This window comes from Ascaphus truei, chromosome 4 (genome assembly GCF_040206685.1).
Source record: "Ascaphus truei isolate aAscTru1 chromosome 4, aAscTru1.hap1, whole genome shotgun sequence".
In the NCBI taxonomy this organism is placed as follows: domain Eukaryota; kingdom Metazoa; phylum Chordata; class Amphibia; order Anura; family Ascaphidae; genus Ascaphus; species Ascaphus truei.
Window position 1 is genome coordinate 2,892,833 of NC_134486.1, and position 27,946 is coordinate 2,920,778.

The 27,946-nt window shown below is 47.8% G+C and overlaps 1 long non-coding RNA gene across 1 annotated transcript; it reads right to left on the reverse strand.

The window, feature by feature from the left end:
• Nucleotides 1-32: 32 nt before the first annotated feature.
• LOC142492512 (uncharacterized) lies at nt 33-27,908 on the reverse strand. The gene is made up of 2 exons (XR_012800828.1): nt 27,691-27,908; nt 33-278 (listed from the first exon to the last, which is right to left on the reverse strand). It is a non-coding gene; the product is annotated as an uncharacterized LOC142492512 (long non-coding RNA).
• Between the last annotated feature and the right edge of the window lie 38 nt (nt 27,909-27,946).

Genomic DNA, 27,946 nt, shown 5'->3' on the forward strand with positions numbered 1-27,946 from the left:
GACACCGCTGATCTTAACACAGGAGACATTAGAACATGTTACATGCTTTATTGATGCTCTATGAGGGATGATTGGCAGCCTGGTTGGCGTGTGAGCCCGATACGTCATGCATGTGACATTGCATGTGAAAGCCATGTTTCGATTCGGCAGCAGCTCACGGATTTACACGTGTCATTTGCAGGACTTGGACAGTTCCTTCGCGTATCCTTGTACAACCATTGCACACTGTATGCGGCACTGATTATCCTTTAATTTCCTGCAGTTATTCATAGTCAGGCCTGCAGGGGAGAGAGAGCACAGGGTCACTAATACAGAGACGTCCTGCACACAGGGTCACTAATACAGAGAGACGTCCTGCACACAGGGTTACTAATACAGAGACATCCTGCACACAGGGTCACTAATACAGAGACGTCCTGCACACAGGGTCACTAATACAGAGACATCCTGCACACAGGGTCACTAATACAGAGAGACATCCTGCACACAGGGTCACTAATACAGAGAGACATCCTGCACACAGGATCACTAATACAGAGACATCCTGCACACAGGGTCACTAATACAGAGAGACGTCCTGCACACAGGGACACTAATACAGAGAGACATCCTGCACACAGGGTCACTAATACAGAGACGTCCTGCACACAGGGTCACTAATACAGAGAGACATCCTGCACACAGGGTCACTAATACAGAGAGACATCCTGCACACAGGGTCACTAATACAGAGACATCCTGCACACAGGGACACTAATACAGAGACATCCTGCACACAGGGTCACTAATACAGAGATACATCCTGCACACAGGGACACTAATACAGAGAGACTTCCTGCACACAGGGGCTAATACAGAGACACATCCTGCACACAGGGACACTAATACAGAGATACATCCTGCAACCAGGGTCACTAATACAGAGATACATCCTGCAACCAGGGTCACTAATACAGAGATACATCCTGCACACAGGGTCACTAATACAGAGAGACATCCCGCACACAGGGACACTAATACAGAGACATCCTGCACACAGGGTCACTAATACAGAGACATCCTGCACACAGGGTCACTAATACAGAGAGACATCCTGCACACAGGGTCACTAATACAGAGAGACATCCTGCACACAGGATCACTAATACAGAGACATCCTGCACACAGGGTCACTAATACAGAGAGACGTCCTGCACACAGGGACACTAATACAGAGAGACATCCTGCACACAGGGTCACTAATACAGAGACGTCCTGCACACAGGGTCACTAATACAGAGAGACATCCTGCACACAGGGTCACTAATACAGAGACATCCTGCACACAGGGACACTAATACAGAGACATCCTGCACACAGGGTCACTAATACAGAGATACATCCTGCACACAGGGACACTAATACAGAGAGACTTCCTGCACACAGGGGCTAATACAGAGACACATCCTGCACACAGGGACACTAATACAGAGACGTCCTGCACACAGGGTCACTAATACAGAGACATCCTGCACACAGGGTCACTAATACAGAGAGACATCCTGCACACAGGGACACTAATACAGAGAGACATCCTGCACACAGGGACACTAATACAGAGATACATCCTGCACACAGGGACACTAATACAGAGACATCCAGCACACAGGGACACTAATACAGAGACATCCTGCACACAGGGTCACTAATACAGAGATACATCCTGCACACAGGGTCACTAATACAGAGAGACATCCTGCACACAGGATCACTAATACAGAGACACATCCTGCACACAGGGACACTAATACAGAGAGACATCCTGCACACAGGGTCACTAATACAGAGAGACATCCTGCACACAGGGTCACTAATACAGAGACATCCTGCACACAGGATCACTAATACAGAGAGACATCCTGCACACAGGGTCACTAATACAGAGAGACATCCTGCACACAGGGTCACTAATACAGAGACGTCCTGCACACAGGGTCACTAATACAGAGAGACATCCTGCACACAGGGACACTAATACAGAGACATCCTGCACACAGGGACACTAATACAGAGACGTCCTGCACACAGGGACACTAATACAGAGACGTCCTGCACACAGGGTCACTAATACAGAGGGACATCCTGCACACAGGGTCACTAATACAGAGATACATCCTGCACACAGGGTCACTAATACAGAGAGACATCCTGCACACAGGGTCACTAATACAGAGAGACATCCTGCACACAGGGTCACTAATACAGAGAGACATCCTGCACACAGGGTCACTAATACAGAGAGACATCCTGCACACAGGGTCACTAATACAGAGACATCCTGCACACAGGGTCACTAATACAGAGATACATCCTGCACACAGGGACACTAATACAGAGAGACGTCCTGCACACAGGGACACTAATACAGAGATACATCCTGCACACAGGGTCACTAATACAGAGACACATCCTGCACACAGTGTCACTAATACAGAGAGACGTCCTGCACACAGGGACACTAATACAGAGATACATCCTGCAGACAGGGTCACTAATACAGAGAGACATCCTGCACACAGGGTCACTAATACAGAGAGACATCCTGCACACAGGGTCACTAATACAGAGAGACATCCTGCACACAGGGTCACTAATACAGAGAGACATCCTGCACACAGGGTCACTAATACAGAGAGACATCCTGCACACAGGGTCACTAATACAGAGATACATCCTGCACACAGGGACACTAATACAGAGAGACATCCTGCACACAGGGTCACTAATACAGAGATACATCCTGCACACAGGGACACTAATACAGAGAGACATCCTGCACACAGGATCACTAATACAGAGAGACATCCTGCACTCAGGGTCACTAATACAGAGATACATCCTGCACACAGGGACACTAATACAGAGAGACATCCTGCACACAGGGTCACTAATACAGAGAGACATCCTGCACACAGGGTCACTAATACAGAGAGACATCCTGCACACAGGGACTAATACAGAGACATCCTGCACACAGGGACACTAATACAGAGAGACATCCTGCACACAGGGTCACTAATACAGAGAGACATCCTGCACACTGGGTCACTAATACAGAGAGACATCCTGCACACAGGGTCACTAATACAGAGACATCCTGCACACAGGGTCACTAATACAGAGACATCCTGCACACAGGGACACTAATACAGAGAGACATCCTGCACACAGGGTCACTAATACAGAGACACATCCTGCACACAGGGACACTAATACAGAGACACATCCTGCACACGGGGTCACTAATACAGAGAGACATCCTGCACACAGGGACTACAGTAATACAGAGAGACATCCTGCACACAGGGTCACTAATACAGAGAGACATCTTGCACACAGGGTCACTAATACAGAGAGACTTCCTGCACACAGAGTCACTAATACAGAGAGACATCCTGCACACAGAGTCACTAATACAGGGAGACATCCTGCACACAGGGACACTAATACAGAGATACATCCTGCACACAGGGACACTAATACAGAGAGACATCCTGCACACAGGGACACTAATACAGAGAGACATCCTGCACACAGGGACACTAATACAGAGAGACATCCTGCACACGGGGTCACTAATACAGAGAGACATCCTGCACACAGGGTCACTAATACAGAGATACATCCTGCACACAGGGTCACTAATACAGAGAGACGTCCTGCACACAGGGACACTAATACAGAGATACATCCTGCACACAGGGTCACTAATACAGAGATACATCCTGCACACAGGGTCACTAATACAGAGATACATCCTGCACACAGGGTCACTAATACAGAGAGACGTCCTGCACACAGGGACACTAATACAGAGATACATCCTGCACACAGGGTCACTAATACAGAGATACATCCTGCACACAGGGTCACTAATACAGAGAGACGTCCTGCACACAGGGACACTAATACAGAGATACATCCTGCACACAGGGTCACTAATACAGAGATACATCCTGCACACAGGGTCACTAATACAGAGATACATCCTGCACACAGGGTCACTAATACAGAGAGACGTCCTGCACACAGGGACACTAATACAGAGATACATCCTGCACACAGGGTCACTAATACAGAGATACATCCTGCACACTGGGTCACTAATACAGAGAGACATCCTGCACACAGGGACACTAATACAGATACATCCTGCACACAGGGTCACTTATACAGAGAGACATCCTGCACACAGGGTCACTAATACAGAGAGACGTCCTGCACACAGGGACACTAATACAGAGATACATCCTGCACACAGGGTCACTAATACAGAGATACATCCTGCACACAGGGTCACTAATACAGAGAGACGTCCTGCACACAGGGACACTAATACAGAGATACATCCTGCACACAGGGTCACTAATACAGAGATACATCCTGCACACAGGGTCACTAATACAGAGATACATCCTGCACACAGGGTCACTAATACAGAGAGACGTCCTGCACACAGGGACACTAATACAGAGATACATCCTGCACACAGGGTCACTAATACAGAGATACATCCTGCACACTGGGTCACTAATACAGAGAGACATCCTGCACACAGGGACACTAATACAGATACATCCTGCACACAGGGTCACTTATACAGAGAGACATCCTGCACACAGGGTCACTAATACAGAGAGACATCCTTGTCACGGGAGACCAGGTCTTATGCACACCTTAATACCGGGATTCTGCACAAGTTGAGTAAAATAAATTGTAATTTATTTTGTTTCAGACAAACACACAGGGCCTCATGCAGAGAGCAGCCATTTTTAGTAGAAAATCGTGCTAAAAACAGCTGAAAATGGCGAGTTAGGGAAAACGCGCCATTTTTTTTTTCTATTTCAAAATTTCGCCGCGCGGCTGGCGAGAAACTACATCTCGCCAGTCTGAAAAATAGCCGAATTCAGAAAGGCGCTCTCGCCATCTAGCGGCTGTTTTTGGCGCGATTTTCGTCAATTTTCTCCGCCAACTAAAGTTGGCAAGAAGCAGGAGCTCGCCGGCTATAGGGAAAAAAAAAAAAAATGCGCAATTTTTTTTTTTCCCTTTCAGCTGCGCGCATCTCCTCATTTACAATTCTCCACATGCAGTAATGCTAAAAATAGCGGATTTCGCCCATTTCTGCATATGGAGAATAAAACTCTCCATTAAAGCTACTTTTTCTTAAACTCTCCATTTTATTATAACACTGCTCTCTGCATAGGCCCCACAGAATCTTCACAATATACACTTAATAAAACACTTACTGGGATGGGCAACGAAAACAAATGTCCTTGGGACAAAACAAAGTCTCTGGGCACGCATGCAAGTGGGTGTGTATAAGGATCCGTGTAGCAGTTCCTGGCTAGGGGCGCAACTTGCCAGCCCCATATCACAGGCAAATGGTTCGTTCCGTCCTTACATGGTTCGTTCGTGAACCCTTAGCTCGAACGAATTCCAGAAGAGGGTGTAAAACCTCGTTGCATTGGATATTAACCCGTCACACTCCGGAACCGCTGGTGCTGGAACTTAAGATGAATCTTGAGATGGAACAGCCTGGGACTGGCCCACAGGCATGTTTATAGGGTTGAAGGCCCTATACCCAACATGTACAACCAATCCCTCCCGTGGGAACCTTTTTCCCACCTATCCCCAGCGTGCCAGTACTTTGCAGTAATTGTGTAGATAAAGGTAAAAGACAGGCGCTACTTATCAGATGAAACCAATAGATAATAAGTGGAAAAGTGATTGAGAGAAATGGGTGACCCAACCCCTTGCTCAAACCTCACTGGTGGGACCTGTTTCACGGGTTCCAAGGATTAAGTATTGCTCAAAACATCCAGGGGGAGCATAGGGGAAGATAAGAGAACAAAATATATATATAAGTGCAGACGTTATGTAATTAGATGAGTATTTCAGCAGTGTCTTGGCTCGTATGGCTATTCTACTCACAGGAGCAAGGTATATTCAAAGCAGTTGGCAAATTGGGTTGCCACCCTTGAAGATGTCTATGATCTGTGCCCCCCAGGCGATGATCCGACAGCGGTATGTGTATAGAGAGAGGGAGAGACTACATAGTGCGATCAGTATGAAAAAAGTTTATATATATGTAACGGGTCTTCCCTATGACTACCGCCGCTACTACGTGCTGTGCAACCTGTGTGGCTCTCAGGAGCCTAAGCCTCCGCTTGGGGAACCTGGGGTACATCTTTATCATACATCTCTAGGTGCAACGCCTCCACCTGGGAGGGATCCCAACGGAGTGGGAGGAGGCCCTCACAGGAACAACCACACAACACTACAGAATATAAAACAGGACGGGCTTTACTGCATGGAAACACACAAATCACGTAACAGCATAACATCAAAACAGCATAACATCAAAACAGCATAACAGCATATTGCGCCACGGCGGACGCTAACCACACTATGCGTCACGGCGGACGCTATCACCTCTAGGCGTCACGGCGGACGCTAGCCACCTCTAGGCGTCACGGCGGACGCTAACCACCCACAGTGTGACCCCACCCTGTGTCCAGTAACCCCCACCCAAATGTCTCGTGTTCGCGAAGTCAAATACCACTGTACAGGTGTGTGTGTGACTGCGCAGCCACTATGTTTGGTGATAGGCCTGGTTGGTGCACGTGAGATACAGGTTACCTGCCCGGGCTCCAGCCACGGGTACCGCGATATAAATCCACACGATCCGACGGGGTCCTCCACACCGCGTGGGTTGAAAGTCCAGCGCAACAATGTCACTCCTTGTCGCAGGGTCTTGGGTGGTGTTCTGAGCCCAGAACCCACCTCACAGGGCCGCACGGCTTCAACACTGTGTCCCTGTCTATTCAACCAATAAATGGGGCAGTGTCCCTATCTAGGGCCTGTCCCTAAGCTCCACAAGCTAATAGATGGCTCAGGACCTAACTGGGACCTTGGGGGCTGCTGGCCTAATGCAGAGGGTCACTCACCCCTGCATCTACCTCCTACCCCTAGCTGGTCCGGATCCTGAGTGACTGCGTGGCTGCAAAACCCCGCGAAATGTATCTCTTTGCTAGCAGGGGAATCTGGCCTTCCGATAGGCTCCCTGGCATCAGGTGTCTCTGCCCCTATGCACCCTGGGGGGCTGGCATGCTCATCTCGCGCATGCGCGAACTATCTGGTCCTCCCGCGCTGGGTTGGGGCACTGCGCATGCGCAACAGCCCTAACATGGCGGCGCCCTGCTTCCCGAGCCGCCGGGCCGGTAGCAACGCGATCGCGGCCTTAGCGACGGCCCGATCGCGTCCCCGGCAACCGGCCTGCTCGCCGCTCGCGTCCCTAGCTACCAGGGATCGCTCCTTCGCGCACACGGCCCCCCCTCACTCCCTCGTACACAGCGTCGGCCGAAAGGGAGGAGGGGGTCAGCCATGACAGGGGGGAACCTGGCTACATCCTCCCCCTGGTGAGAACTCCAACGTCCTCGCTTGAACCACATAACCTTCCAACAGTGTACAAAATTTATATAATAAAAATGCAGTGTTAAAGTACAACTTAACGATTACTCTAAACGAGATTGTACAGTTCAACAAACATATTGATAACTGAGGCTAGCTTGGCTTTAGCTTGCTGCTGAGACTCATAGTGAGGTGCCCCTAATGAATCATAAGCCACTCTAGTGGGAGGGCGTCTCACTCTCTGACTCCTGCGAGTCTCAGTCTCCATTTCTTCCTCTTGAGACAGACCATCGTAGGCTTGAGGCCTAGACTCTCTGGCAGAGGGTGAACCAGTTTGGGGAAAGTCTCTTTGCAACTGAACATTGTCTCTTTGAGGCACAAAACTCGGAGTGGTAGGATCTAGTGATTGATTACTTGGTGAAAATTCCAATGGCGGTACTTTGTCAGCTGGCCCCTTACTTGTTGCGCCTTCGGGAGGTGCCCACCAGTCTCGGTTGGATGTTCCCTCCAAAGGATCCTGAAGGGTCTCATCTATGGGGCCGGGATTCGCAATAGCCTCTTCAGGCTCACTGTCGTTCATTACTGTTTCTGTTTCAGGTTCACTTTCTCCCAGTTGGGAGATAGGTAACAAGTGGTTTCGGTGCCAAACTTTTACTTTGCCATTCACATCACGTATGCGATAAACAGGTAGGCCCGGCATTTGGGACTCTACTTGAAAAGGCCCTTCCCTCCAGCGATCAGCTAACTTGTGCTTGCCTGGAATCCCTAAGTTGCGTAGGAGAACTGCGTCTCCTGGTTGGAGCGCTCTATAGCGTACTTTGTGGTCGTACCGTCTTTTATTATTGGCATTCAATCGAGCGGTGGCTCTTTCAGCCAACTGATAGGCACGGTGCAGACTGTCCTGGAGTCTCTGCACATATCGATAATGAGCCATGTTGGGTATCCCGTCGGTAGATACCCGTAGGCGGATGTCGATTGGCAGTCTGGCTTCTCTCCCGAACATCATGAAGTATGGGGTGTATCCGGTGGACTCGTGCCTAGTGCAATTGTAGGCATGCACCAAGGCCTCAACATGTTTACTCCATTCTCCTTTTTGGGAATTTTTCAGAGTACCTAGCATGTCCAGCAATGTCCGATTAAATCTTTCAGGGAGAGCATCTCCCTCCGGGTGGTAGGGAGTAGTCCTGGACTTTTGAATGTTCAACAGTGTTAGCAACTCTTTGATCAGCTTGCTCTCAAAATCCCGTCCCTGGTCAGAGTGCATCCTGCTGGGCAGACCATAATGCACAAAATACTTCTCCCACAGCACTTTAGCCACTGTGGTAGCCTTCTGGTCCTTCGTGGGGAAGGCTTGAGCGTATCGAGTGTAGTGATCTGTCACTACTAGCACATTTCCTATACCCTTTGAATCTGGCTCTATGCACAAAAAGTCCATACAAACTAAATCCATAGGCCCAGCACTTTTGAGATGGCCCATTGGAGCAGCACGGGTGGGAAGGGTCTTCCTATGAATGCACCGTAGACATTTTCTGCAGTGTTGTTCAATTGACTCCCGCATCCTAGGCCAGAAGAACCGGTCTCGCACTAAACCCAAGGTCTTATCCACCCCCAAATGTCCATGATCATCATGTAGTGATCTTAAAACGAGACCTTGCATACGCCGAGGTAGAAATAGTTGTCGACGGTCAGGATGATTGTGGAATTGAACAACCCTATAGAGTAGGCCGTTATCCATCTCAAACTTATCCCATTCTCTCATGAGAAGACCCACATCCTCGCGAGGAGCCCGTTTCACCAGTGCAGAGTCATTTTTGTGTAGGGCCTCGCGGACAGCCTTAGCCGCAGGATCATGTGTCTGTGCTAGTACCAGTTCCTTCACCGTGAAGATGACGTCTTGTGTTAGACCCATGCCATCAGGGTGGCAGTAAGCTTCTGGAAGGGCTTGAGGTCGACACCCTAAAGAATCCACTACTCGTAGCTCGGAGAATGCCACTCGGTCGTTTACAATAGCAGCAGTGGAACACATAGCTCTCATTCCTGGTCCTGGAATTTCTTCCCAAGGGCCATCGTCGGCGGTCTCGCCCAGTCCCGATCTCCTAGATAGAGCATCGGCTCCTATATTGAGAGGTCCAGGCTTATATTTCATAGAAAACTGGTAATTGGCGAGGATGGCCAACCATCTGTGACCGGTCGCATCTAATTTGGCCGTGGTTTGTACATAGGTCAGCGGATTGTTGTCTGTTCGGACCTCGAAGGTGACCCCATATAGGTAATCATGTAGTTTGTCAGATATGGCCCATTTGAGGGCGAGGAACTCCAATTTGTGAACTGGATAATTCTTTTCACTGGGAGTCAAACTTCTACTTGCATATGCCACGGGACGAAGCCCAGTGGGGTACTTCTGGTGTAGCACAGCTCCCAATCCGTTAAGGCTGGCATCCACGTGCAGAATGTAAGGCTTCTCCGGGTCAGCATATGCTAGAACGGGAGCCTCTGTTAAACTATTCTTCAGCCTCTTAAATGCTTCCTCACAAGCCGGCGTCCACCGATCCCCGAAGGGGGTCCTTGGGGGGGTCCTCTTCTGCTTGGGTTCCTCTGGATAGACCTTCAGCAGATCGTTCAGCACAGCTGCCTTCTTGGAGTATCCATCCACGAATCTTCTATAATATCCACAGAACCCGAGAAATGACCTCAGCTCCAGCACATTCTCGGGTCTTGGCCAATTCACCACCGCCTCCACCTTGGCCGGGTCGGTGGCCACTCCGTCTGCGGACACGATATGACCCACATAAGTGACCGATGTTCGACAGAAGCGGCACTTATCCAATGAGAGCTTCAGGCCTTCTTTCCCTAAGCGATCCAATACTTTCATCAGCCTAGTCTCGTGTTCTTCAAGGGTGGCTCCGAACACGATTATGTCGTCTAGATAGACCAAACACTCACGCGGACACATATCTCCAATCGTCTTTTCCATAAGCCGTTGGAAAGTGGCTGGAGCGCCACAGATACCTTGGGGCATCCGAGTGAACTGATAAAATCCCAGGGGACAGACGAACGCCGTCTTTTCTTGATCAGTAGGGCTCATCGGAACCTGGTAATACCCAGATCGAAGGTCCAACACGCTAAACCACTGGCTTCCGGACAGTGCGCTGAGAATCTCCTCTATTCGGGGTAGCGTGTATTGGTCAGGCACAGTACGTCTGTTCAATGTTCTGTAGTCCACGCACAATCGAACAGACCCATTCTTCTTTCGTACCACCACAATCGGTGAGGCATAGGGACTCCGAGATCCGGTCACTATGCCGGCCGTTTCCATCTCGTTCAGGACACCCCGCACATCCTCCACATCTCTGGGAGCTAAGCGGCGCGACCTTTCCCTAAATGGCGTGTCATCATTCAGACGAATCGTGTGCTGAGCGCTTCTGCTGCATCCCACGTCCATCTCACTAGTAGAGAACACATCTCGTCTCTCTCTCAACTGAGCACATAGCTTCTCTTTCCATGCTTCTCCCAGGGGAGACTCTCCGAAGTCGAATTGTAGTGCCTCGGCCTCTTCTCCCACACGGGCAGTGTGAACGGTCACTGGATCGTCTACAGGATCCACAGGATAAATTCTACCCAACCTTTGTCCTACTTCCAGCGGCACGGTATGGAGAGACATGTTCTGGATAGACACGGTAATCTTCCTAGGGACAGTAGATGGCCAATCCCGTACTTCAGGTATCATTCGGTATCCCCACTGATTCTCAGACTCGGGGAGGGTCTCTAGCGAGAAGTATCGGTCGTGTTCGTGCCGACTGGGGTACTTGATCAGCGCTGTCACGTGCCTCACTCCCCCTGGTGGAATCTGCAATAACCCTCGCTCTTGATTAAAGATTTCACCATACTGTTCCTCATACGCCACCCTATAGCATTCTTCCCGCAGGCCAGGGGCTATATTCAGGGATGACAACGGTAGCTCACCGGCTTCTTGTAGGAATGAGCGAATCACCGACCTCACAATATCGGCATTCGTGCCTAGTATGATGGGGGCACTGGGATGTTCTCGAGCCTCTGGACAGACCAAAGCTTCCACCAGCATGGGATGCGACTTGTTAGTGTTCAACTGCAAGATATCCAGCTTGACCGCTACTATTCCGTCTATGGGATAATCATCTTTACTCAGTCCCCATAACTTCATCTTTTCGGCTGACTGCAAGGGAAGATGGCTGAGGTGCTGGTCGTAGAATGGACGGTAGATGATGGTCACCTGTGATCCAGTGTCCAGAAGTGCTGAAGAGTATATCCCCTCCACGACGACTCTTATTACAGCGGTGGGCCCTACTCGGCAGTAAGCATCGGCCGGGGGCGTCTCCTCCGTGGAAGGCCCCCCCGACTCCTCGGCAACATCTTCGGGTATGGTTGATAGGGACGAGCTTGCCTTCCGCACGGTCACGGTGTAGGTCTGGGCCTTAGTGGGGTTTGAACAGTTCCTTGCAACATGGCCCTGCTCGCCACAGTTGAAGCAACGGAAGTCTGGGCGGGGACCCGGACCGTCAAGTGACCTGGGAGCGGACCTAGGCACCTCCGGGGTGGCCGTATCCTTACCGCTCTTGCTCCCCTTTGCTTTGGGCACTGTTGCTTCCTTGGTCTCATCCTTGCGCGGGTCTTTGGCCTTCTTGGGCGTATGCAACCTAGTATAGGCCTCATGACCCTTCACCTCATCCAGTAGGTCTTCTAGAGTAGGGGGGTCTCCCTTCTGTAGCGTGCGTCTGAGCATTATCACGATATGGTGCGTGGGTATGGCTCCCCGCAGGAATTGAGTGCGCCTATACTCATTTACTTCTGAGGCCTTGATGACTTGGCGGGAACGTAGCTCCCACAAGAGCAATTGGATCCGTTGTATGAACTCGGATAGGTCTTCCCCCTCTTTCTGGCGGAGATTGTAATACTTAGTCCATAGTTCACTCACATCATCTTCCTTACCATATGCCCGGGTAAGCGACTCCATCATCTGATGTGCGGTAACCCCAGTATGCTGATCTTTATACATCTTGATGGTAGTGGACGCAGGCGGGCGCAGGCACTCCATGATTCGTTGTCTTTTCACCTCATCAGGACAGGTCCACTCTTCCAGTACCTGTGAAGCATATTCCTTCCAAACATCAAAAGCCTCTTCACCAGTGGGAGTAGGGTTTACCCCTGAAAAGAGCTTTAACTTGCGGTATGGCTGAGGGGAAGGGGAGTCGTGCTTGGGTCTACCCAGTTGTTGGATGGCCTGGGCTAATAATTGGATTTCTCCCATTCTACTGGGGCTGGAGCTCCGTCTGCTTGAGCGACAATTAGCACAGGATAATACACTGGCCTCATCCCCGCATATACTTTCGGGTGGGGACAGGGACATGCGCATACTAGTCTCTAGCAGGTCTGTTCTGGGGCTACAGGGTTCGGGTTTTATCGGCATTTCAGGATATATAACAGGACACCCTGAGCTGAGGGCCCCGTGGAAACGCAAGTTGGATGGGCCTTGCTGTGGCGACAATTCACATCCCCCAGTGATTAATACGGTGCACCATGACCCGTCGGGGTCGGAGCGGCGACCCAAGATTCTGGCATCTTCTAAGCCTGGGTACTGCATTAGGATTAAACATAGTTCATAGGATGAGGCATTGGCGGGAACTTGTCCTACAGCAAGGGTTTGTGAGGGCGGGACTTGCCTTTTTACCGCCCACGTGTACACCTCTTGGCGGGAAGGTAACGTGTAACCTAACGACATTTTTGCTGAGTTCGGGCACCCCAGGTCTCAATCTCAGCAGCGCCTCCAAATGTAACGGGTCTTCCCTATGACTACCGCCGCTACTACGTGCTGTGCAACCTGTGTGGCTCTCAGGAGCCTAAGCCTCCGCTTGGGGAACCTGGGGTACATCTTTATCATACATCTCTAGGTGCAACGCCTCCACCTGGGAGGGATCCCAACGGAGTGGGAGGAGGCCCTCACAGGAACAACCACACAACACTACAGAATATAAAACAGGACGGGCTTTACTGCATGGAAACACACAAATCACGTAACAGCATAACATCAAAACAGCATAACATCAAAACAGCATAACAGCATATTGCGCCACGGCGGACGCTAACCACACTATGCGTCACGGCGGACACTATCACCTCTAGGCGTCACGGCGGACGCTAGCCACCTCTAGGCGTCACGGCGGACGCTAACCACCTCTAGGCGTCACGGCGGACGCTAACCACCCACAGTGTGACCCCACCCTGTGTCCAGTAACCCCCACCCAAATGTCTCGTGTTCGCGAAGTCAAATACCACTGTACAGGTGTGTGTGTGACTGCGCAGCCACTATGTTTGGTGATAGGCCTGGTTGGTGCACGTGAGATACAGGTTACCTGCCCGGGCTCCAGCCACGGGTACCGCGATATAAATCCACACGATCCGACGGGGTCCTCCACACCGCGTGGGTTGAAAGTCCAGCGCAACAATGTCACTCCTTGTCGCAGGGTCTTGGGTGGTGTTCTGAGCCCAGAACCCACCTCACAGGGCCGCACGGCTTCAACACTGTGTCCCTGTCTATTCAACCAATAAATGGGGCAGTGTCCCTATCTAGGGCCTGTCCCTAAGCTCCACAAGCTAATAGATGGCTCAGGACCTAACTGGGACCTTGGGGGCTGCTGGCCTAATGCAGAGGGTCACTCACCCCTGCATCTACCTCCTACCCCTAGCTGGTCCGGATCCTGAGTGAATGCGTGGCTGCAAAACCCCGCGAAATGTATCTCTTTGCTAGCAGGGGAATCTGGCCTTCCGATAGGCTCCCTGGCATCAGGTGTCTCTGCCCCTATGCACCCTGGGGGCTGGCATGCTCATCTCGCGCATGCGCGAACTATCTGGTCCTCCCGCGCTGGGTTGGGGCACTGCGCATGCGCAACAGCCCTAACATGGCGGCGCCCTGCTTCCCGAGCCGCCGGGCCGGTAGCAACGTGATCGCGGCCTTAGCGACGGCCCGATCGCGTCCCCGGCAACCGGCCTGCTCGCCGCTCGCGTCCCTAGCTACCAGGGATCGCTCCTTCGCGCACACGGCCCCCCCTCACTCCCTCGTACACAGCGTCGGCCGAAAGGGAGGAGGGGGTCAGCCATGACAGGGGGGAACCTGGCTACATATAGAAAACACAATAAAAATGCGCACTTACAATTTGCACAAAGATAAAAAGCATGTATCACATAATGTGAATGGAGGGTGTCCCGAAACAGCTCACCGCCTCCTTCTGGTCAGTCTGCTGGCTTCCGCGGCTCTGTGTCCTGGACCGGAGCTTCCTTCTGCGCGCCCGTCTGCAAGGTGTGACGTCACTGCATACAGAGCTGGTTTCTACGGATCCTCTCCAAGACCAAAATAGGTCCGCAGGTATAACTCTACGCGTTTCGCCCAGCTACCAAACTGTTTCTCGGCTTCGTCAGGAGTATGTTGTGTGTTCTAATGGTGGCTATTTATACATCATGAGACTATGTAGTCTCTCCCTCTCTCTATACACATACCGCTGTCGGATCATCGCCTGGGGGGCACAGATCATAGACATCTTCAAGGGTGGCAACCCAATTTGCCAACTGCTTTGAATATACCTTGCTCCTGTGAGTAGAATAGCCATACGAGCCAAGACACTGCTGAAATACTCATCTAATTACATAACGTCTGCACTTATATATATATTTTGTTCTCTTATCTTCCCCTATGCTCCCCCTGGATGTTTTGAGCAGTACTTTGCAGTAAGGCAGGGGTGGGGAACCTTTTTCCCACCTATCCCCAGCATGCCAGTACTTTGCAGTAATCCAGGGGTGGGGAACCTTTTTCCCACCTATCCCCAGCGTGCCAGTACTTTGCAGTAATCCAGGGGTGGGGAACCTTTCTCCCACCTATCCCCAGCGTGCCAGTACTTTGCAGTAATCCAGGGGTGGGGAACCTTTTTTCTCCCAAGGGCCATTTTGATATTTATAAAATCATTCGAGGGCCATCCAAAATTATCAACTTAAAAATTAGCCTGCTGTATTTGGTCAAACATTTAATGAACTCACCCCTAATGTGATGGCTGGAACTGCTTCTCTTTGGGTGACTGACTGACTCTTGGGTGGTGGGTGACTATGACTGACTGTGGGTTGGTGTCTGTGCACATGCAAATGCACACGCGCACACACGCATGCACACACACACGCACGCACGCACGCACGCACGCACACACACACACACACACACACACACACACACACACACACACACAGAAATCGGGCAGGGGGTAGGGAAATCAGACTCTCAGACCCACTCTCTCTCTCAGACCCACTCTCTCTCTCAGACTCTCAGACCCACTCTCTCTCACTCTCAGACCCACTCACAGGCTCTCAGACCCACTCTCACTCACTCTCAGACACACTGTCACTCAGACTGTCAGACCCACTCTCAGACTGTCAGACCCACTCTCAGACTGTCAGACCCACTCTCTCTCAGACTGTCAGACCCACTCTCAGACTCTCAGACCCACTCTCAGACTCTCAGACCCACTCTCAGACTGTCAGACCCACTCTCAGACTGTCAGACCCACTCTCAGACTGTCAGACCCACTCTCAGACTCTCAGACCCACTCTCAGACTGTCAGACCCACTCTGAGACTGTCAGACCCACTCTTAGACTCTCAGACCCACTCTCAGACTCTCAGACACACACTCTCTCAGACACACACACTCTCTCTCTCAGACACACACACACACTCTCTCTCTCAGACACACTCTCTCTCAGACACACACACACACGCTCTCTCTCAGACACATACTCTCTTAGACACACACTCTCTTTCAGACACACACACTCTCTCTCAGACACACACACTCTCTCTCATACACACACACTCTCTCTCATACACCCACACTCTCTCAGACACACACACTCTCTCAGACACACACACACTCTCTCTCAGACACACTCTCTCTCAGACATACACACTCTCTCTCTCAGACACACACACTCTCTCTCAGACACACACACTCTCTCTCAAACACACACACACACTCTCTCAAACACACACACTCTCTCTCTCAGACACACACAATCTCTCTCTCAGACACACACACACTCTCTCTCTCTCTCTCTGACATACACACACTCTCTCTCTCAGACACACACACTCTCTCTCTCTGACACACACTCTCTCTCTCAGACACACACACTCTCTCTCAGACACACACACTCTCTCAGACACACACACTCTCAGACAAACACACACACTCAGACACACACTATCTCTATCAGACACACTCTCTCTCTCTCTCTCTCTCTCTCTCAGACACACACACACACACACACACACACACACACACACACACACACACACACACACACACACACACACACACACACACACACACACACACACACACACACACACACACACACACACACACACACAGTGACAGAGACAGACACACACAGTGACACACACAGTGACACACACACACACACACACACACACACACACACACACACACACACACACACACACACACACACACACACACACACACACACACACACACACACACACACACACACACAATAAGCCCACCTCTGCAAACACACACACAAATAAGGCCTCTCACCCCTTGGGGTGGGTAAGGTGCCTGGGAGGAGGTATAAGGGGTCATGTGGGTTACTTGGGGCCCGTGGATGGGCTGCTGGAGCAGCATAGGTAGCCAGTGCAGCTGAGAGACTGGCAGGCCCGCGGAGCCTAAAGGGAGGGACAGAGGGGCGGAGCCTAAAGGGAGGGACATAGGGGTGGAGCCTAAAGGGAGGGACAGAGGGGCAGAGCCTAAAGGGAGGGACATAGGGGTGGAGCCTAAAGGGAGGGACAGAGGGGCGGAGCCTAAAGGGAGGGACAGAGGGGCGGAGCCTAAGGAGCCGGCATTACTGGAGGAGAGAAGGGAGGGGAGCAGTACTGAGGGAAGGGGAGGGCCCGGCATTACTGGAGGAGAGAAGGGAGGGGGCAGTGCTGTAGGAAGAGGCGGGCCAAAAAAAAAAATCTTGGCAGAGTGACAGCACGGGCAGCTAATCAGGAAAGGGGGAGTTGACATATTTTTTTTTTTTTAAACCATTCTTGCAGGCTTGCTTCCCGGGGGCCGGACCAAATGATTTCGCGGGCCTTACACGGCCCGCGGGCCAGACGTTCCCCACCCACTGCAGTAAGGGCAGGAGCTGCCTCCCGGTTTGCACAGAGCATGTGTCAACTTCACACCTGAGCTCCGCACACAGATGAACACACTATCTCCGCTGCTGGTCTCGAGGTGGCAAGTGCAGGCCATGGACGATGGACGTCTCTCTATGGGCTAGTTCCACGGCTATGCTGGCTCCTCTGTGTGTGCCAGTCGCACATGGGCGACCGGCCACGCAGCTTATGATCGTTGCCCCTGATGGGGTCCCCCGGACCTGTCCCGGTCCGGACAGTCCGGCCTGAGATGTCTAACCTTGTTGCAAATAAAACACCGCCTGGAGTTTGTTAAGCAGGATAACATGATCAACTGTATCAAAAGTCTTTGCAAAATCTAGGAATACTGCACCAGTGAGTTGTCCCCGTTCCTTTCCACAGTGGATTTCATTGCAAACTTTTAGCAGGGTAGTTACGGTGGAGTGTTTGGGGCGAAAGCCAGATTGGAATTGGCTAGGGAAATTTGTCTTGTTATAGTAATCGCTTAGTTGGGAGAGGACACATAGTTTGAGACAGTGTTTTTGTCCCCACTTTTGAAGATTGGGACAACTCTGGCAGTTTTCCAGGTCTTAGGGATATGGCCAGCAGACAGGATAGAGTTGACTATGGAAGCAATTGGTTTGGCAAATGCTGGGGCACCAAGTCTTAGGATCCTAGATTGTAGTAAGTCAGGTCCGCATTGGCTGCTTAGTTTTAGTTTGAGAAGCGCTTGGCAGCTCACTCTTCTCATTCAGAGAGGAAATGGAGCCAAGAAACTGAAGGATATCAGTCAGAGATTGTAGAGGGGCTTTAGGGGGGCGGTAGATGCCAGCAAGCAAGATGGGCTTAGAAAAGGGGAGGCAGATTCTGCCAACTAGGATTTCAAAAGAGGGTGGACTTGGTGGGCAATGTAACAGTGTAAACTGTAAGGTGTCTGCAATATAAAATAACACCCCTCCTCCTCTCTTTGACCTATCTCTCCTAGAAATGGAGTATCCCTGAATGGCGATATTTGCATTAGGGGTTTTAGGGTTTAGCCATGTTTCTGTAAGAACGATGGCTTTGGGTTTGTGCATAAGGCACCATGCTCTTAGTTCATCCAGTTTGGGCAGCAGGCTCCGGATATTTATATGGGCGAGAGATAGCCCTTTTAGGAATTTGAACCGGGTATTCTCAGGGGCATGGGACAGAGCTGTAATGGGAGGGCCTGGGTTAGGTTCAATATCACCTGCTAAAGAGAGTAATAGTATGAGTAGAAATTTGAGTAGTGCACTCAGCAGTGCACTGCAGAGGTGAGAATCATCACCATTCATCATCCCAAGGACTGTATTTGGACTGTCACAACAGGACTGGTATTTACCCTCTTTGGCGCCGGTTAACCCCTTTGTTTCATCTGTTTCCCTGACTGGTTGTACCACCAGTCTTTCACCTGGCTGCCTGAACATTTATTCATCAGTATCCCTAGCGCTGTTTTGCACCTATTCCTTTTTTCTGTGATTTTTTGTTTTGTACATTTGGTGTTAGCTGCTTTTATATTTATATTTTATTGATTGTAAGTGTCATCATGAGTTCTCTGTTCATGAGATCTCGTCATAATGTCAATGTTGATCATATCTTTGGTGATCCTAGCTCAGTCCAAGGTATAGAAAGTGTGACTGAAGATTTCCACCCAATACTTGCTCAGTTAGAGAAAACACTAATGCTAGAAAGCAAACAATGGTGGGAAGCCACCACACTGAGCAAGTATTTGGAAAATCACCGTATCCCTAGGGGGCTTAGGGTTCGAAAAAAGCCCACCGGGGATGCACATAATGAGGGCTTCATGAGGGAATGGAATGAAATATTAGATCATTGTTCATTCTCTCTCATGAAGCTTTTGGTGCATCAACGGAGGAAAACCTTAGTCGAACTGGACGATCATATATTAGATATGAAGATCCAGTTAGATCCATATAAAGACAACAAAGAGTTGCTCGCTCTAGAACCGACTATTAAGAAAAGGCTAGATCAGGCTGAATTAGAGATAGTTCAAATCAAACAACAAAAATTTTTCAGGGATAAACAAGACTATGACACTGGTTGTCAGAGAGATTGGGCAAAGAAATCCAAAGAGATTAATGTTACAAATGTAGATAATAAGAAACCCAGTGTAACGATAGGACCTAAAGAATCCAATGCTAAAAGGAGCAGATTTATACAAAAGGGAGCTATCAATGTCCCAAAAAAACCCTCCACTAATGTACTGGTTCCCACACCGTTCGTTCCGGTTAAACAACCGTTGCATGATAAAAATCTATATCTGCAACAAAAAAGAGCCAAGGAGCGATATGATGCACTAACATTACCACAATCAATTCCTGTCACGGTCAGCAATAGATACACATCGCTGTCCGATATAGGATCAGAGAGTGATGTGGAGAGCATCTCGTATACACCACTCCCCACACCAGCCATTAAATCAAATTTTTCTTTTTTAGAGTGGAGGAAGGAAAGAGATCACATCTTCCCAGAGGTGGAAATAATCAAACATGCATCAGAAATCCAACCTCCACTAAACCACAAAAAAAGAAAGACAGGACCCGAGGGAGGAGAGGAGGTACTAGTAGAAATCGGGTAAAAATTACAAAAGAGTATCCGAATATCTTTAATATAAGTCAGTACCAGCTCACCGACATTGAGAAAAAAGTACTCAATAAAGGACTTAAGTTTGCTCCAGTCTGTGGACCAAATAGTTTTAATCTCTACATAGATGTTCACAAATTTGCCCGCAAACTCGCCCTGAAAAAATATTTTGCTAGGGATAAAATTACTAACCAAACCAATCCCATCCAAGAGGTACGCAGTACTGCTGATCCTCAAGAAAAAACTTTTAAAAAAGCATCCACGTTCTATCCAAAGTTCGCACAAGGACATCTAGTAAGCTCCTTTGTAGAAATGGTCAATGGTCAGCATAGATCTAGAGAACTCATGTAGAACATACAAAATCAAAAAAGATAATTTTAATATTACAGAAAAAGAGGCAGTCCAAAATCTAGAGAATAATGACTTGATTGTTATTAAATCGGCTGATAAGGGTGGGGGTATTGTGGTCATGGACAAAGAGTATTATCTAAAAGAGTCCATGAGATTACTGGGAGATGAGACCACATACCTCCCCCTTAACAGTGACCCTTTGGTACATTTCAAAGCCGAACTGGGAGAATTGTTGACTTCTGGTGTAGATAGTGGGGCATTATGTGAGGATGAGTTCAAATTTCTGTCTGTTCAGTTTCCACGCACACCGTTATTTTATTTTATACCTAAAATTCACAAAAATTTAACTGCACCTCCATGGAGACCTATTATTTCTGGTATTTCTTCCCTCACTTCAAATCTTTCACAATTTATAGATCACCATCTTCAACCGGTAGTCACTGGTGGCAGGTCCTATTTGCGAGACACGACACATACGCTACAAATTCTAAAAGATCTTAAATGGCAGCAAGGATACATTCTAGCCACGGCTGATGTAACATCCTTGTACACAGTTATTGACCATCATCAAGGATGCCAGGCCGTGTCTCGCAAACTGGAACACTCCAGTGGCTATTCACGCACCAAGAGGGATTTTTTGATGGAGAGTATTTGGTTTATTTTAACACATAATTATTTGACTTTTAATTCTCACTATTACATTCAGAAATGTGGTACCGCCATGGGCACGAGGTTCGCTCCTAGTTATGCCAACTTATTCATGGACAGTTGGGAGGAGGAGTTCATTTGGAACAACTGTCCTCTAGGAGCGAGCCTGGTGCTCTGGCGGCGCTACATTGATGATGTGATTTTCATTTGGTCAGGCACTCAGGATTCTTTAAATGATTTTTGCACTTATTTAAATCACAATCACCTTAATTTAAAATTCACATGTAGTTTTAGTACTGAACACATCGATTTTTTGGACCTCCACATATATGTCAAAGATGACATATTGCACACAAAAACCTTTTTTAAGCCTGTGCAGGCAAATAACTATGTGCGCGCGGATAGTCACCATAATCCGCAGTGGCTGCGAAATATTCCAAAGGGACAACTGGTACGTCTTAAACGTAACTGTTCAGAAGACGAGATTTTTAAAAAACAAGCAGAAGATCTAAAACATAAATTCATTAATAGAAAATACAAAGAGTTTCAATTAAATGAGGCTTTTAATCAGGTCAATGAGATCAATAGGGACACTTTACTTCAATATGAGGTTAAAAAGAAGGAATCAATAAATACACGTCACAACCAGGTAGCGTTCATCACTCAATATAATGAGATGGCGCCAAAAATTAAACAAATTATAAATAAGTATTGGCCTATTTTATTACAAGATGAAGTATTGGCAGATATCCTCCCAAAAAAAGCCAATATTATATTTTCCAAGGCAAATAACTTAAAATCTAAACTAGCTCCCAGTTGTCCGGTGAACCAAAGAAAGCAGAAACTAGGAGGGAATCTAAAAGGTTTCTTCACCTGTGTAAAATGCGTAGCATGTTCATTTAGTAAAAATTCAAAAAAATTTACATCTAATGTTACTAATAGGAGTTACCCTATATATAATTTCATTAACTGCCACTCCACATATGTTATATATTTATTGCAATGCCCTTGTGGCTTGCAATATGTGGGCAGAACAGGGAGAACCTTTCAGAGACGTGTCTATGAGCATATTTACAATATCAGAAGGGGCTTAGTGACACATAGTGTCTCACATCATTTTTCTCTGTACCACGATAAAAATCCCAAGGGTCTTATCTGTCAGGCAATTGAGCAGGTTGATGTTAATCCCAGATGGGGGAGTAGACTCCAGCAGGCCAGTATACGTGAGGCTTACTGGATATATGAACTTAAAACCCTCTCCCCTAAGGGAATGAATATCGACTTTGAACTCAAAGCCTTTTTATAATCACTTATTTTTAAGTCATTAATTCTTTGTTCTGCCACTGTTTATATTTTTAATGTCTTTTTAAATGTTTTTAACGTTTTTTTTCACTTTTCTGTTATCCCAATTAATGTTGTATGTTTGTTATGTATGTTGATTAGCATAGGCCATTGTTTATGTGCTGTTGTCTATTAGCCCTAATTGGGGTTAATACCACTTATCCAATTAACCAACCAGGACTTTGGACTGAGGGTATATATACCATAGAGACTATCAGACAAGCACATCCCTTTAAGAAGTACGCGCATGCGTACGAAACGCGTCGGGAAGTTTCAAGTTTTTAGAGTGTTCCAGTGTGGTGAAGTCTGCAGTTCCAAAGGAGAAACTCTGCAGTCTCCAACTAGTGTTTTGAACCGAGGTACGGCGATATTGCGGCTGCTGATGAGGACTGGAGGACTGGAGTCCTGTGAGCCGGTGGAGAATACACAACGGGGGTGACGTCACGTCCGCCCAGAGGCCTCGTCATCTGAGTCATCTGCCTGGCTTCCTAGTCACGTGTGGACGCCAGCACAAGTGCTCCGGTCGCCATCTTGAGAGCCCAGCTGCACACAGCAGATCTGCCTGTACCTTTCCAGCATTTTGTGAGTAGGGTTGCAATTTTACCCCTCCGGATGCGGTTTATGCACATTTCCACATCAATAAATATGCTTTTTATTAATATTTAGGCCGTGCTAGTGTTATATGTTTGTATGTCTTGTTTGTTGTTTTTTGTCAATATCTGTGATCACCCCCCCCCCCTGTGTTGATTTACTGCACTATTATTTTTCTTTCTCTTTCTCTTTTTTCACATATGCACTGCTGAGGTGAGAATCATCACCATTCATCATCCCAAGGACTGTATTTGGACTGTCACAACAGGACTGGTATTTACCCTCTTTGGCGCCGGTTAACCCCTTTGTTTCATCTATATCCCTACAAACATTTTCTTTATACTTTTACCTCCACTGCAAATTTCTATCCACAAAGTCTCTACATTTTCATCATTCCCTTCATAAACATCATCCCTAATAATAGGTTTTAGATCCGGTTTAACATATAAACATACTCCAACTCCCCTTCCATTTGTTCAATCCTTCCGAAAAAGGGAATAACCCTCTAAATTAACTGTCCAGTCATGAGTTTCATCCCACCATGTTTCAGTAATGCCTATGATATCATACTGCTCCCTTGCAGCTATTAATTCAAGCTCCTCCATTTTATCTGTCAGGCTTCTTGCATTAGCAAGCATGCATTTAAGTTTTTTTTCAGCCTGTACTATTATCTTATCTGCTCCTTCCTTTCTGCGCCCACTTGGTTTAGTCTTTAGAAGTTTTCTAGTATTATCTGTATGTCTATGGGTGTCTCACTGCTTGTCATACTCGCACTTGCCCCCATTCTACCTCCATACCACCTTGTATCCTCATCTATTCCATTTAGTTCATTATCTGTTTCATTCCCCTCCCCCTCCATCCTAGTTTAAAATCTCCTCCAACCTTTTTAGCATTCTCCCCCCCTAGCACAGAAGATCCCTCTTCATTGAGGTGCAATCCGTCCCTAGAATATAGATGGCACCTCTCAGAAAAGGAATCCCAGTGCTCTAAAAACCCAAACCCCTCCTTCCTGCAGCACTTTCTTAGCCATGCATTCACCTCCATGATCTCTGACGGTCTCCCTGCGGTAGCTCATGGCACTGGTAGTATTTCAGAAAATACTACCTTGGAGGTCCTTGCTTTAAGCTTTTGGCCTAGATCCCTGTAATCATTGTTTAGGAACCTCCATCTTTCTCTAACTTTGTCATTGGTGCCAACGTGTACCAAGACCGCCGGGTCAATCCCAGCCCCCACACAACAATCTGTCTACCCGATCCGCAATGTGCCGAAACCGAGCACCCGGGAGACAACAAACTGTTCGGTTCATGCGGTCCTGGCAACTGATTGCCCTATCAACCTTCCTAATAATGAAGTCCCCTACCACCACAATCTTTCTTTGTATCTGAGCATCCTGAGTCCCCACTGTGCTGGTGGAACTATTCCCCTGGCTGCTAGAGGAATCAGTCTCCCCCAGCCTTGCCATTTCTGCCCCGACATTCCCAATATCTTCACTCAACACGGCAAATCTATTGGGATGTGTCAGCTCAGAAATGACCTGCCTCTCCCTATTGCCCCTGCTTCCCCTTGACCTGCCTCTCCCTATTGCCCCTGCTTCCCTGTCTGTGGTGAGCCTGTGCTTCCTTCCTGGGGGAACAATGAAAACTGTTAAATCCTCTCTGTAAACCCCCTAGGTGTTGCAGACAGAACCCAATCCAGGTGATCACTAAATATTTGCCTCCAAGGAAAAGTCATATGAACATATCTTTTCAATGAAACCACTGAAGTCTAACTGATGGTATATAGCAGTCACATTTGCTGGTGAAAAAAGTAGTACTACTGAGCTTTTTCGCTTAGAGCATACTATAAAAATAAGAGATACGTTGGTGTAAGTGGTGGTAAGGATAGTCAGTCTTTATATTTCTGTACTTGTTGTATATACGGCTGGGTAAGAGGGAAGAGGGAGGAGAGCAGTGGAAACACAGATCCCTTACAGAGATATCTTGTACACTGTTTGCAGCCCTCACAGAGTGAGAGAATGGGCTGCGGTGCATACACAGGTTAGGTATGTGCAGGTGTTAACCCTTCACCTGGAGTGTTGCTGGCTCTTCACACAGAACTTTCCACAGTTGTGTTTGATCTCTCAGCAGAGAGATATTTTGGCTCCACTCACCCAGTGCGGGCTGCAGTTACCTGTACTGAGTATCTGTGGGATACTACAGGTGGGAGCAGTTCCTCTCTGCTCCTTGTCGCCTCCGGCTTAGACGAGTGGTTTGCTGCACATGTCCTTGGGGTACTGCGACCCACCAGCTGCTCCACTTCCTCCTCTGCTGCCGTCCAGCTCAGTAGTACTACTTTTTTCACCAACAAATGTGACTGCTATATACCATCAGTTAGACTTCAGTGGTTTCATTGACAAAATATGTTCATATGACTTTTCCTTGGAGGCAAATATTTAGTGATCTGCATTGGGTTCTGTCTGCAACACCTAGGGGGTTTACAGAGAGGATTTAACAGTTTTCATTGTTCCCCCAGGAAGGAAGTACAGGCTCACCACAGACATCACTAATATTGCAGACATTTTAAGTGGTTATATATATGCATGCAAATGTATGTAAGTAAGGGGTGCTTTTCAGAGTAACAAGCGCCTGTTCTTTTAGAAGCTTAGTATAAGATGAATGTTTTATTTTTAATTTAATATCCATATTTGTGTTGGTGTAATTTTTTGCACCCATCTGGGATAATTGTTTGATCAAGTTTTTGTTTTATTTTATTAAATGACTGTTTGTACCACACACATCTAGAGTGAGATTTCATTTGGAATCCCTTGGCCTCTGAGACATTAAGTTCTCTCCTTAAATTGATCCCATGCGCTGAAATATATTTTCCTGTCATCTTTTTTTTAACAAGTCTATTGTATCTGCCATCACAGTCTCCATGGGTAATCAATTCCACATTTTAACTGCCCTTACTGTAAAGAACCCTTTCCTTTGTTTCTGGCGAAATCTTCTCTCCTCCAACCTTAAGGGATGGCCCGAGTCCTTTGTACTGCCTGTGGGATGAATAGTTCTTTTGAAAGCTCCTTGTTTTGTCCCTGAATATATTTGTATATAGTTATCATATCCCCTCTTAGACGCCTCTATAAATCAAATTTAGCTAGCCTCTCCTCATAAATTAGATTGTCCATCCCCTTTATTAATTTGGTGGCTCTTCTCTGCACTCTCTCTAGTTCCAGAATGTATATTCTAAGGAGTGGTGCCCAAAATTGTACTCCATATTCAAGGTGTGGTCTTAAAAATGCTTTGTAATGGGGCATAATTATGTTTACTTCCCTTCCATCCATTGCCCGTTTGATGCAAGATAAGATCTTGTTTGCCTTTGGAGCTACTGCATGACATTGGGCACTATTGTTAAGCCTGCTGTCTACAAGCACTCCTAAATCCTTCTCCATCAAGGATTCCCCAATTTATCCCCATTTAATTTGTAAGTCGACTGTTTATTCTTGCATCCCAAATGCATAACCTTAAATTTATCTGTATTAAATCTGTATTAATTTGTCGTTTTGTTCTCCAATGCAACTACAACACACATCACTGCGAAATGCTCAAAGAACTAGATTGGTCATCACTCGAGTCTAGGCACAAAGTTCACCTTTCCTGTCTTGCCTTCAAATACTTTCTGGGCAAGCTACCCACCTACCTGAACAAGCTCCTCACCCCTACCACATGCAGCACCTATCACCTGAGATCAGACTCCAAAAGACTGTTCATGGTCCCAAGACTCAACAAAGTATCCGGTCGCTCCTCCTCTTACCGCGCACCCCAAAACTGGAACAACCTACCAGAGACTCTCACATCCACCACCAGTTTAAGTTCTTTCATAACTAAGGCTGTCTCACATTTTAATCTGGTCTGTAACTGTTTCATACGCCCATAATATATATCCTCTCTTACTGCGCATGCAATGTCTTGTATATAATGTATAACCTGTTCATTTATGTAACTATTTGTAACCATGCATTATTTGTTTTAACTCTGTGCCCAGGACATACTTGAAAACGAGAGGTAACTCTCAATGTAATTACTTCCTGGTAAAATATTTTATAAATAAATAAATAATTAAAACTCATCTGCCATTTACCTGCCCACGTTTCCAGTCACTCCAAGTCCTTCTGAAGAGAAATTACATCCTGCTCTGATTCTATTACCTTACACAATTTAGTATCATCAGCAAAGATGGAGACTTTGCTCTCGATCCCAACCTCAAGGTCATTAATAAACAAGTTAAAAAGCAGGGGTCCCAGTACCGATCCCTGAGGTACTCCACTCACGACCACTAAATCCCCATGTGACTGATCTCACAGGCTTACAGCAGGAAACCCAACAGCTCACATCTCCCAGCTCCTGATACAGGACACTGTGTATAAGGAAGGATAGAGCCAGAAGTCCCAGCATAGGAGAGGTGTTATGTATGTGTATACCTGGGCAGGATCACTTACCCTCACAGCTGGGTACCCAGGAGGATACAGCACAGAGAACAAGCAGCAGCAGGAAGAGGATTCTCATGGCTGGTCAGAGGCTCAGGAGATGCAGGGACACAGGCTCTGGGCTTTGTGTGTAGCTGTGATAAGCTGTGTGTCCCTCACAGGGTATTTATCACACACGGACTCTCAGCATGGGATACTTCCCTAATGCTGGCAGAGGGACACGTCCCACGTTACTGTCTTACTGGTCCCATGGTACTGTGCTTATATG